General features: G+C 43.1%; 1 long non-coding RNA gene across 1 annotated transcript; it reads right to left on the bottom strand.

The window, feature by feature from the left end:
• Window positions 1-10,554: 10,554 nt before the first annotated feature.
• Window positions 10,555-11,819, bottom strand: LOC141041119 (uncharacterized). Its single transcript, XR_012201521.1, has 2 exons — window positions 11,238-11,819; window positions 10,555-11,119 (listed from the first exon to the last, which is right to left on the bottom strand). It is a non-coding gene; the product is annotated as an uncharacterized lncRNA (long non-coding RNA).
• Between the last annotated feature and the right edge of the window lie 1,628 nt (window positions 11,820-13,447).

Below are 13,447 nucleotides of genomic sequence, written 5' to 3'. Positions count from 1 at the left end.
GCAACTATATGTGTGTCGTAAAAGAATTGGAATTATGCAGGGTTCGTTTGAACATTTTATACATTAAATTGGTTTTCTAGGCATTTCAGGTGCACAATTCAAAATTAAACTACATGCACCTGCTCCGGTGCAGCAACATGGGTTGTAAAATCATATATGTGTCCATGGGTTTATGCTTACGTCCCATGCAAGAAATGGGGATGAAATTCGAACACCATGGCACCGTGTAATTCTAGTAAATCCAAAATTCGTCCGAAATTCTTGAAACTTGGCATGCTATCATGGAGCGGCATCAACTGGTAAATTTTTGTCCCATTTGGGGCAGGTTTGGGTATAAGCTTCTCATAAACCAGAGCTTCTCACAACAAGGGTGATGGTTTCGATAGGGAACGTTTCACCTTTTTGGACGAAACGATATCCGTTGGCTCTTCTCGATTTCAATTTTTTTCCTGGAGTCCAACATAGAACAACAGGAGTGTTGTGTCAATTTTTGGGATTTTTGGGGTTCGTTTGGACATTTTTATGCATTAATTGAGTTTTCAATGCATTTATGTGCATAATTCAAATTTGAACTACATGCACATGCTCTAATGCATATAAATTGGTTGAAAATTCAAATATGTGTCCTTGGTTGCATGCTTGGGTCCCATGCAAGAAATGGGAATGAATGTCAAGCACCCTGCCACCGTCACTTGGCCGCAAACATTGAGATACCTAGTTTTTAAATTCTAGTAAATCCAAAGCTCGTCTGAAATTCATGAAACTTGGTAATGCTATTATGGAGCGGCATCAACATGTCATGGTAAATTTTTTGACCCATTTGTGGCAGGTTTGGGTATATGCTTCTCACAAATCGGAGCTTCTCACAACAAGCCTGGTGGTTTCGGTAGGGAACGTTTCACCTTTTTGAACAAAACAATATCCATTGCCTCTTCTCGATTTCAATTTTTTTCCTAGTGTCAACACAGAACAACACGAGTGTTGTGTTAATTTTTGGGATTTTTCGGGGTTCGTTTGGACATTTTTATGCATTAATTGAGTTTTCAATGCATTTATGTGCATAATTCAAATTTGAACTACATGCACATGCTCTAATGCATATAAATTGGTTGAAAATTCAAATATGTGTTCTTGGTTGCATGCTTAGGTCCCATGTAAGAAATGGGAATGAATGTCAAGCACCCTGCCACCATCACTCGGCCGCAAACATTGAGATACCTGGTTTTTAAATTCTAGTAAATCCAAAACTCGTCTGAAATTCATGAAACTTGGCATGCTATCATGGAGCGGCATCAACATGCCATGGTAAATTTTTTGTCCCACTTGGGGCAGGTTTGGGTATATGCTTCTCACAAACCAGAGCTTCTCACAACAAGCATGATGGTTTCGATAGGGAACGTCCCACCTTTGGGAACGAAACGATATCCATTGCCTCTTATGGCTTTCAAAAAATTTCTCGTGTCAACATAGAACAACAGGAGTGTTGTGTCAATTTTTGTGATTTTTCGGGGTTCGTTTGGACCTTTTTATGCATTAACTGAGTTTTCAATGCATTTATGTGCATAATTCAAATTTGAACTACATGCACATGCTCCAGTGCATATAAATTGGTTGAAAAATCAAATATGTGTCCTTGGGTGCATGCTTAAGTCCCATGCAAGAAATTGGAATGAATTTCAAACACCAGGGCATCGTTGATTGCCGACAAAACATTGAGATACTTTATTTCTAAATTCTAGTAAATCCAAAACTCGTCTGAAATTCATGGAACTTGGCATGCTATCATGGAGCGGCATCAACATGCCGTGGTAAATGTTTTGTCCCATTTGGGGCAGGTTTGGGTATATGCTTCTCACAAACGAGAGCTTCTCACAACAAGCATGATGGTTTCGGTAGGGAATGTCCCACCTTTGGGGACGAAACGATATTCATTGCCTCTTATTGATTTCAATTTTTTTTCTCGTGTCAACATATAACAACGGGAGTGTTGTGTCAATTTTTGTGACTTTTCGGGGTTCGTTTGGATATTTTTATGCATTAACTGAGTTTTCAATGCATTTGTGTGCATAATTCAAATTTGAACTACATGCACATGCTCCAGTGCATATAAATTGGTTGAAAAATCAAATATGTGTCCTTGGTTGCGTGATTAGGTCCCATGCAAGAAATGAGAATGAATTTCAAACACGAGGGCATCATTGATTGCCGGCAAAACATTGAGATACTTTATTTTTAAATTCTAGTAAATCCAAAACTCGTCTGAAATTCATGAAACTTGGCATGCTATCATGGAGCCGCATCAACATGCCGTGGTAAAATTTTTGTCCCATTTGGGGCAGCTTTGGGTATATGCTTCTCACAAACTAGAGCTTCTCACAACAAGCATGATGGTTTCGGCAGGGAACGTCCCACCTTTGGGGACGAAATGATGTCCATTGCCTCTTATTGCTTTCAAAAAAATTCTCGTGTCAACATAGAACAACAGGAGTGTTGTGTCATTTTTTTTGATTTATCGGGGTTCGTTTGGACATTTTTATGCATTAACTGAGTTTTTAATGCATTTATGTGCATAATTCAAATTTGAACAACATGCACATGCTCTAGTGCATAGAAATTGGTTGAAAAATCAAATCTGTGTCATTGGGTGCATGCTTAGATCCCATGCAAGAAATGAGAATGAATTTCAAACACCAGGGCACCGTTGATTGCCGGCAAAACGTTGACATACTTTATTTTTAAAATCTAGTAAATCCAAAACTCGTCTGAAATTCATGAAACTTGGCATGCTATCATGGAATGGCACCCGACATGCTGTGGTATTTTTCATGTCCATTTTGAGATAAGGCGCACTCGAATAATGACAGCCAACAAAGGCATTTTGAAAAAATAGCTGCCACTTTAATATCACAAACGTTTGTATAATTCAAACCGTGTGCGTTCCGTTAACCATTCATGTGACGCCACGTGTCATGGTTTTAATGGCTGTAGGAGGTGTCGTGCAGACAGCTGCTTGACCTTGACTGAACAGGAGGCGTGCGAGCGTAGTCCGGTGCACAGGCTGACCGAGAGGCGTGCAAGATGTCCTCGAATGCGCAGGCTCACCAGGAAGCGTGCGAGCTGTACGCTGCGCAGGCTCACTGGGAAGCGAGCCCTTTGACTTCCGTGGCCGCCCGCCTTCCTCTCCATGTGCGCGCCCCCCTCAATGGCATGGGACACCGCCGTCGAACGTTAACGAGCGTCCCGAAGGGCGACAACGACAACGATGGCGCGGCACGCCACCTCCGCCGCCGCCGGAAATAGTTTTTTCCCCTTGGGTTTAATACTGTATCTCGATCATATGAATATAAATTCGCAGTATGATTGAATGAAAGATATGGTTTGAGCGAACTTGGGTTTTTCTCTCTTAATGTATAGACTTATCAAATGATTTTCTTTTGAAAAAAAGGCAATGGTTTTTAAATATAAAACACTCATCGCAAACATTTTAGTTAGAACACCTGTATGCAAATTGGGAGCTTCCCCAGGAAGCCAAGGGAAAAGGTGCCGAGCAGGATTTTTGCGGCTCTTGATCGCAAACGTTTTAGATAGAACACCATATGCAAAGTGAGCGCATGATTTGTGCATCTCTTCAACGCAAACGGTTCTTTTGGATGACCCGTGTGCAACCACTTACAAACAATTTGGTAAGATTTGCATCTGTCATATTGGGTATGTTGCCATTTGTCAAACTGGAAAGATTGATATTTTTATCTAGTAACATTGCCATTTGTCAATCCTTGTAACATTGCGATTTGTCAAAATATGAAGCTAAAAATCACTAGCAGTATCTTATTTTTGCAACTAAAATTCAGTAATTAAGCATAGATTTCATTCATAGATTAAGCAGCCGTTCTTAATTTATACAAACAGTTCAACTCGACAGTTGAACCAACCAAACTTTTCCCCAATTGCTGCCAACCACGTACTAAAATAGCTAGTTCAACTATATATACTAGCTAATTTTAAGTACGTTGTGCAGTTCCACCACATCTATAGTCAGACGAACTGAACAAAATAGCCCGTAAATACTACTACTACTACGGAGGGGCTTTGTACTACTTCCAGCGGCCTCTCCTCTGCCGAGCGCGCTCGGTAAGAGGCAGAGGAGGAGGAGCCTACCAACGAGCTGGACAACTGCAATACGGTGCCTGCCGCTACTGCAGCTTCAGCGACGCTCACCTTGAACACCCTCTGCCGCTCCAGACGACCCCTCTGGAAGCGGTGGTTCTCCTCGTAGATCTCCTGATTCCTCGCCTCTGAGGCGGCGTGTGCCGCGGCCACGGCGGCGGTAAGGCTCTTTGCGTGCTCGACGAGGCGCTCCTCCTCCTCCTGCAGGAACTCGGTGTAGCGCGCAAGGTCGCTGACGCACGTGCGGGCATCCATCTTCGCCTCCCGCCTTCGGGTGACGGTGGCGGAGCGGGTGATGACCCCGGCGGTCGATGGTGGGCTGGCGGCCATGGCGGCCGATGATGGGGTGGCGGCCAGGACCACCACCTCCCGCCTTCGGGCCGCGGTGGCGGAGAGGGTGATGGCCACGGTGGCCGGCAGTGGGGTGGCGGCCACGACGACCACCTCCCGCCTTCGGGCCACGGCGATGGAGCGGGAGATGGCCCTGGCTTTCGACGGTGGTGTGGCAGCAACGGTGGCCGGCAAAAGCTGCCGACGGGCAGCGGCGGCGGAGTGTGTGGTGGGTGTTCCGCGCACGCCCAACAGGGACGCCACGCGCACTACACTATGCCGGGGACCGCGCCGCCACCGCGGTGTAGCCTCCCAGCTGGAGTTGTCCTCTGATGATGGCGGAGTGGCTGAGCGACGACGACGGACCGGTGCCATTGGCGATTGTGGGAGAAGCAGACGAGATAAGCTTCAGGGAGGGAGGGGAAAATGCGACGCAAGACTCGCCGGCCGTGAGGGTTTATATAGCAGGCCGGTAAGCATTGGGATTTTGGGGGATTTCACCGAGTCGGGCGGGAAGCTTGCGCGGGAACCTGCGAGGTTGCGCGGGAACAGGCTCACCGACGATTCATTGGCGCCACCATTTGGCCATAAGAACGCCCCGCGCGCTGCGCAAGCTTGCGCTGTAAGCCGTCTACGGCAGCGGGGTGACAAGACATGCGGGGGGAGGACGAAAGGCCATGTACACATACGGTTAATAAAAAAACGTTTGCGATTTAATTACCTACTATACCCCCGTCCTGGTTTATAAGTATGATTTAACTAATAAAATACGAATGCATGTCGCCAAAGATTATATAGTTGGATTCGTATTTGAACATAGTTTCCAATTATATAATTTTTATAACATGCATTAACATTTTGTTGGTTAAATTTGAGGGCAAAGTATGGCACAGAATATAAAAGGGACTATAGACTAGATGGAGCTAGTAGCACACGGCCGCTCTCTACGCAGTGACGCAACTGTCGGCCAGCTTGTAGGCGACCATTTCCTGCGTATTCAACTGCTCTATGCGTGTGGTTGCTTGAGGTTCAGGCGGCCGCGGCGCGCTCTGCTCGCGTCCCGCCGCTCGCGCTCTGCTCTCGCGTCCCTCCGGGTGCTCTGCCCTCGTCCCTCCACGCGCGCTGACAGTGGTAGGGGCCGGCGCACGATCACGCACGTTCGTGTGCATGCGGTTGCGCCGGGCGCGGCGCGACGATGCAGTTACCCGCTGCAAAAACTGCCATGCAGACGCGCCGAGAATCCATGCCGCCCGGCCCCCTTTTGTTCCTGCGGCCATTTACCTTCATCTCTCATCTCACACGACATAAAAAGCACACCCACGAGGACACATACAGAGAGGACATCCAGCGGTTCCAATGGCGCTCCCCGTGGCTCCAATGGCGCTCCCAGCGGCCGACGATGACAACGGTGGGCAGTTCACCACGCAACACGTCATGGACACCCATGTGAGGGGGAAGGCTCTCTCGGTGGTGTACACGAACGATACGGTCTCGGTGGAGAGCTCCATCCAAACTATGGAGCAGTTCCTTGCCGAGGACAAGTACCAAGTGGTCGGCTTCGACCTCGAGTACACCATGGGTCGTGCTGGGCACGATTAGAAGGTTGCCGTCGGCCAGTTGTGCATGCGACATGACGTCCTCGTCTACCACTACCACCTGGCCACAAGGCCTTGCGAGCGTTTCGCCAGGTTTATCAACAACTCCGACTATAGTTTTGCTACGGTGGACACCACCAACAATCTAAAAGCGCTCAAGGTTTCGGGCTTGAAATGCCCGAATCTTGTCAACATCCAGCACCACTACAAGGTCTGAGGGAGCGACAACAACAAACTGGACTCCCTAGTTGACCTCGCCTCGGCCATCATTGACCCGTACTACGCGAAGATGAAGGAAGAGAGCAAGAAGGACAAGAACGCCTGGCACAGTGTTTGGCATGAGAGACTGGATGAAGAACACGTCAAGTACGCGGCTAAGGACGTGTACACAAGCTACGAGATGTGCAGGCGGATCGTTGACATGAGGAACTGTCTTGTTCCTGCCCTAGACGAGGGATCAAGCCACAGAGCAGTGGCGGGAGCGTCACAAGAAGTAGATGACTAGGCGATTGTTTCTCCTACTCTAGAGTGCATGTAATTATTTATTGAGGTGTGTGCGAATGATCTGTATAGTCACTTATGTAATTGGATGTTTATTTCAGTTATATATATATATATACATATAAACACTATTCTGATCACGGGATCAGAATAACATTCTGATCACAACCTGAACTGTCTGAGTAACGCGCCTAAACTTCCCTCTGTACGAACCCGACCTTCGGGCTATCTTCGCAACCGTGGCTTCCCCCGCGAATTATTCTTGTTGGTCGTGTTCTATATGATGTTAGTGTAATCTAGAAAACGTTTTTTAGCAACTAAATACCGATTTTCAATAGGAATCTCGCTCGTTGGCGGATTTTGCTCTCGGGTCGTGATGAAATTGCGTTTCTTGCAATTTTACTGCCTGAGTTGTTCGACCTGAACTTCTCCTAGTGCTAGGTTGAACTTCTGCCAACATTGCTCAAATGGGGCTTGCGATATACCATTGGAAAGCTATGGACACCAGTATCATGACCCAAGTTAAATTTTTGGCAAAATGTAAGCGGTTTAAGAGCAGTTTTAAACTGTTTTTTCTTCATACAAAAAACGTGAATTGTATTTTCGATCGCATTACTAAACCGTTTATCAGAATGAGGCAAATAATATGGCGTTGGAAAGCTGCTGCAAAACCGCTCCTTCCACATGTGTAAAGTTTTCTCTAATTCCCTACGGTTCAAGAGTAATTTCGAAAATCGTAAAATTTCGCAAACCGAACAGCCAAGTTCATATTTTCGATGTCATTTCTAAACGGAAAATCCAATTGAGGCAAATGATATGGCGTTGGAAATCTTATTAAAATGCGCTACTTTTTCATGTAGAAAGTTTTTTCTAATTTTGAACAGTTTAAAAGTGATTTAGAAAATAGTACAAGTTCCAACGAGTTTGTATTTTCGATCTATTTTTTTAACCGTACGTCCGAATGCAGCAAATGATACGGCATTGGAAAGCTTGTGGAAATACAAAAACTTTTTGGTATATATTGTTTCTCCCAATTCCTTACTGTTTAAAGTCAATTTTAAAAATAGCTAAAAACGTATTTTCACCGTAATTTCTACAAACTTTATCGGAATATGGCAAATAATATACCGTTGAAAAGCTAAGGAAAATGCGAAACTTTTTCATGTTGATGATTTTCTGTGATTCCTAGCTGTTTTCAAGTAATTTTGAAAATGGCGAGATCATTCGTTCTGCCTTTATCGCGAAACAGATTCTTCAAAAATGCACCGCGTGAAGAACCTGAACTTCTCGGCATGTGGACTTGAACTTCACTCTATTTTTCACGTGCTTTTTTTGCTCGTAAATCTCCATCCACTCACCGGGATTGAGCAAGTGCTATACAGATGGAAATCTGTTGTAAACACGCAACTTTCTCGTGGATCATTTTTTCATACTCGCGACGATTTTAAAAAAATTTCATCTAAAATTCATTCAGTGTAGTAGGTGAACTTCCTGTTGTTTTCACGTTGAACTTCTGTGACGTATTTTCGTTTGTAATTTTCTCATCCATTCCGTCAGTGTTACATAGATGATATTTCTTTTTGTACAAACCTCTCTCACAATATATTTTTAACTTTCTCCGACCGATGACTTCAAATTTACACAAATGATATTCCTGCCATTTTGAAATAAATTAGAAAATGACGAGATCATGATTTCTGACTTCATCGCGAATGGAAATGCACTGCGTGAAGTAGTTGAACTTCTCGGGCATGTCTGTTTGAACTTCACTCTGTTTTTGACGTGCTGTTTTTTGCACTCAAGAAGTAGTTGAACTTCTCGGGCATGTCTGTTTGAACTTCACTCCGTTTCACTTTATTTGTATTTTTCTTTATATGAAATACACACCATCTAGTAAATGAACTTCCGGTTGTTATCACTTTGAATTTCTGTCTAGTTTGAGAGAATTATTTTAAAACACAAAAAACAACATATATTTTTTATGTATTTTGGACATCTAAATACACGGTGAACCTCTCTCACAAGAATTTTTTGAACTTTCCTCGCTGAGCACTTGAACTTCTAGCAACCATTTTTTCGTTTATGAGTGTTTTTAAAAGTGCAAAAAATGGCATTGTTTTTTTTGAATAGGTAAATCCTAGGTTTTAATAAACTCGGAACTTCTCTGTTATTTCAATTTGAACCTCACCTTTTTATATTTTGAGTAAAGAATTGTATTTGATTTTTATACAAAAAATCGAACATCGAAATACAAGGTGAACCTCTCTCGCAAGAATTTTTGAACTTCCCTGGACAGAACCCTTCAACTTCTTTCAACAAACCTTTTAAGCTTTTTGTTTTCTATTCTTATATTCTTGTCTGAAACGCATTCCGTGTAGTAGTTGAACTTACTGTTGTTTTCACCTTTAACTTCTGTCACGTATTTTTGTTCAACCTCTCTCACGATAATTTTTGAACTATCTCACGCCGAGCAGTTGAACTTCTAGCAACAAAACTTTCGGCCTTTGCTTTTTCATTCGTTTTTTTCATACATTGAAAATTCCTTCATACAAAAATTTCATGCACACTGCGTAGTGTGTGAACTTCCGGCAGTTATCAAACTGGACTTCTCTCGGTTACGTGAAAATATCTGAGTTTTGTATAGACATTGAACCACTCTACCTTTTTTATTTGAACTTTATTTGTGTATTTTTAGAAATGTGGAAATTATAGGGTTTTTTCGAAACATCAAACTTCTTCGTTGTTTTGAAATTAAACTTATTGGTTTTATTCTTTAGTAACTAGAAAAATATACTTTTTCAAATAAATATCAAAATGCTCCACTTTTTCCAATTGAATTTCTTGGTTTTATTCTCTAGTAACATGAAAAAATGAGTTTTTTAAATACATCGAACTACTCCATTTTTTGAAATTGAACTTCTTGGTTTTAATCTTTAGCATTGGGGAAAATCTAAGTTTTTATAAACATCAAACAAATTCATATTTTTTAATTTTGGACATCTTGGTGTTATTCATTAGTAACGGGAAAAGTCCTGGTTATGTAATAAATATCGAACCGCTCAATTACTTAAAGTTGAACTTCTATGTCTTATTTCTAAAAGAAGGAAAATCAGTTTTTCTAAAAAAATTGAATTGCTCGGTTTTTTTAATTTGACCTTCTTGATATTGTAATAAACATTGAACTTCCCCATTATTTAAATTTGAAACTCTAGGTTTTTTTTGTAGAACGGGGAAATTCCATTTTCTCTATAAATTTTGAGTTGCTCTATTTTTTTAATTTGGCCTTCTTGGGTTATTCTTTAGTAACGGAAAAAATCCTAATGTAGTAATAAGCATTGAACCACTCTGTTATATGTATTTGAACTTCTAGTTTTTTTTAACGAGACAATCACCTTTTTAAGTTTTATTTTCCTTTTAGTAATGAAAAAATCTCAATAATTTGTAGTAAACATCGAACGTCCTTCTCTTTCTCGGTTGTTTTCTTTGTTCTACATGAGAAAATATAGTTTTTCTCATTTTGTGTACTAAGCACACACGCACATCACATCCACACATTTTTTGGTAGTCAAATGAAAAAGGTTACAGTCCCACAGGCATAAACAATCGAACTCCCCTTAATTTTGAGCGGTAATAGATGAAGTTCTCATGTACAAAATTGTCTTGTCTCTTATACTAGTGGGTGGAGCCTCACAAGTGGACGGCGGCGCGCGTTGTTGGATAGGCGAGAAGGAAGAATGGTGATCCCTGGGAAGGTTGGATTCAATCGTCGCTTCAGTCATACTTTTTTTTTAATTTAGAAACGGTGAAATATCCGCTTCAAAGTGCTCTGTTATTTTTGTACTTCTCTATATTTTTAATTTGAGCTTCTCGGTTTTTTTTGTAACGGGAAAATCATAATTTTCTGGTAAACATAGAGACCTTTCCATGATTTATACTCGAACTTCTAGTTTTTCTTTAGAAATGGGCAATTCCATTTTTTATAAACTGTTTTTAAAATAAGAGCAGTCCAAAGATATTACATCGCATGTTTAGAATCAGAGCAATCCAATGATATTCCAAATAGTAACAAAATGACCACATTATATACAAAGAGAAATGCAATGTTCGGGTATCATTTTTCTACGACGCACACACCTTTGTTCTCATCCACCTCCCAAAGAAAATCAGAGCCACCACCACTGAAAGCTACTCATGTAAATAGAATAAAGATGAATACTTTTTGCAAAAGCAAGCGACTACAAGTTGAAGGGACTAGTTCTAACGCGTGTAGTATTAGCTCCTTTGTGTTGACCAATTCCACCAAGAACAATCCATGTGTGGAACAGGCCGAGCGGGATGAGGGAACGTGAGTAGGAGCTGCTCCAACATGACCTACTGAAAGAAGTTAACTGCATCCCTGGCGTGCAGCTTCTTGCGCCCCTTCTCCATCTCTGCCTAGGCTGTTTACCCATGTGGCTTCTCAGGCACTATAGAGTTGAGGCCTTGAGGGTGCACGTTCGCTCGGGGGAATAACCTGGACTTCTGAACTGTTGTAGAACAAAAAAACATACAGGCGATTCAGCCGCAAGCTCCTCAAAATTGTAACAAGTCCAGCACATCACAGTGGCAATTATACAGGTAAAAACAGGTTCACGGAGAGGATACCGGGGAGCCGTGGTCATGCTTTGCTACTCGCTGGAGTTGGACGTCACCATTAGAATTGAACTTCTAGGGGGCGGCGGCTGCTGCTTGATGAGGAACCAAAAATTGCCTCGCTGTTGCGGTGTGGCCAGCGTGGCACGCGAGGTGGTCCGCGTCTACCTGCACGCGGCGGGGGAGCGGTGCCTGAGCTTTGCCGGCGGCATCCTCGGGGAGGCGAAGGGTGCAGATCGCAGGTGGGATCTCCATGGCACGTAACAAATACGAGATGCAGGCAGCGGCGCGGCGCAGGTCGCGTAGGAAGGGAGGGAAGGTCAAGCCGGAGGGGGAGGGGAGGCCGCGTCGGAGTGGCAGAGGTGGTCGGGTGGAGGGCGGCGGTGGAGGTGGTCGGGGCGGTGCCTGCGGTGGTCGTAGGCGGTGGCGGAGGTCGTCGGGACTGGCGGGTTGTGCGGTGGTGGCGTCCGATTTAGGCGGAGGTCCGGCGGCGATGGGATCGGGGGAAGGCATGGATCGGGATTGGTAAGTGGTGGGTCGATCTGTTCGGGTCGTGGGGGTGGTGGTTTCTTTTTTCTTGTCCACGGGTTCCGCAGTTCGGGAACATATCCATCGGGCTCTATATATAGGGCGCACCGTGATCCAAATAACTATTCTGATCCCAGGATCAGAATAGTGCTACTCTCTCTCTCTCTCTCTCTCTCTATATATATATATATATATATATTGTAGCGACCAGACCTCAGACGGTCAAGTCTCTGTGCATCAGTGTCATCCCTGGATCAGTAATGCTGACACGCACAGTACTCGAAAGATTTATAACAGAGTAGCAATCACACACTTATTACATCGAATGTCTCCAAAAGAGAACTTATTACAATAAATATGGCTTAAGGCCATCTAATAACGATAACAGCAGAAGGCTTGGAAGATAAGTGAGTCCATCAACTCCAACGGCATCACTGAGTATAGAACCACGACCTAAGGCACCTTACTCATCGTCTGAAAAGTCTGCAACATGAAACGTTGCAGCCCAAAAACGGGTCAACACATGGAATATGCTAGCAATGTAACACATAGAGAGTAATGAACAGAATAATGCTATACTACATGCATATATGGCTGGTAGAAGGCTCTATGGTTACAGTTTTGCGAAAAGCCAATTTTTCCCTACTGCAAAGGAATAAATTTTATTTAACTATCATGGTGGTTGTTAAACATTGAGAATGGTTGACAGCATTCTCAATCCCAATTAAGTATCATCATCAAAACCCAACAAAATTAATTAAAGTAACATGATGAGATTCACATGAAAATCCAAATACTAGATACTCAAGTTTTCCATAACCGGGGACACGGCTAACCATGATTGGATTGTACACTCTGCAGAGGTTTGCGCACTTTTCCCCACAAGACTCGATCTCCTCCGTTGGGATTCTCGCACTTCATGGTGTTTGAGAAACGGATGACCGAGACACAGTCTTTCATAAGCGTTAACTCTCTACTCCGGGTAGACAGTACCACCTACATCCCCTACATCTGCTAGTCTACCTCTTCAAGAGCTCACACAACCTACTCAACTATGCTAGAGCCCATAATAGCTTGTGGCTGCACATGGAAGTTTCTAGCATGAATAATCTCATGATCCATTTGAGCCTGGGTGGCGGCCCCAAAAGAAAAACAAGCAATCCTGGAATACCCAGGTACCTCAATCTACCCAGATGTGTGTTTTAGTTGCCACCTTAAGTTTAACCATTAATTAACAATCTCACATCTGTCATGGTAACACTCAAACCCAATCCACGTCTACTAGCATAGCATAACAATATAAGCAAACGTAGAAGTAACTCCCAAGGGTTTGATAATAAACAGGGCAATAGGTACTACCTCATCTACTTCCCAGAACCCACAATTTAATTAGATCCTAATCATGCAATGTTTGAGGGTTGATCTAATGCAATAAAACTGGGTACTAAAAGAGGTATGATCAAAGTGTTACTTGCCTTGATGATGATCCGGGAAACCCAGCGATTCGAAGTAGCAAGCGGCGCACTCCGGGTACTCTATCGCAAACAAACAAGCATACAATAAGTACTCATCTAATGCACAGGTAAAACTCAAATAAGAGATTTAACCAGAAAGTTCAACTTAAGAACTCCGGTTTGCAAAAAGAATCAAATCAAACGAAGTAACAAAAATCAAACGGCGAAAGAAACAAGCTT

The sequence above is a fragment of the Aegilops tauschii genome, chromosome 1 (assembly GCF_002575655.3).
Source record: "Aegilops tauschii subsp. strangulata cultivar AL8/78 chromosome 1, Aet v6.0, whole genome shotgun sequence".
NCBI lineage: Eukaryota > Viridiplantae > Streptophyta > Magnoliopsida > Poales > Poaceae > Aegilops > Aegilops tauschii.
This window is presented reverse-complemented; position numbering and strand designations above follow the sequence as displayed.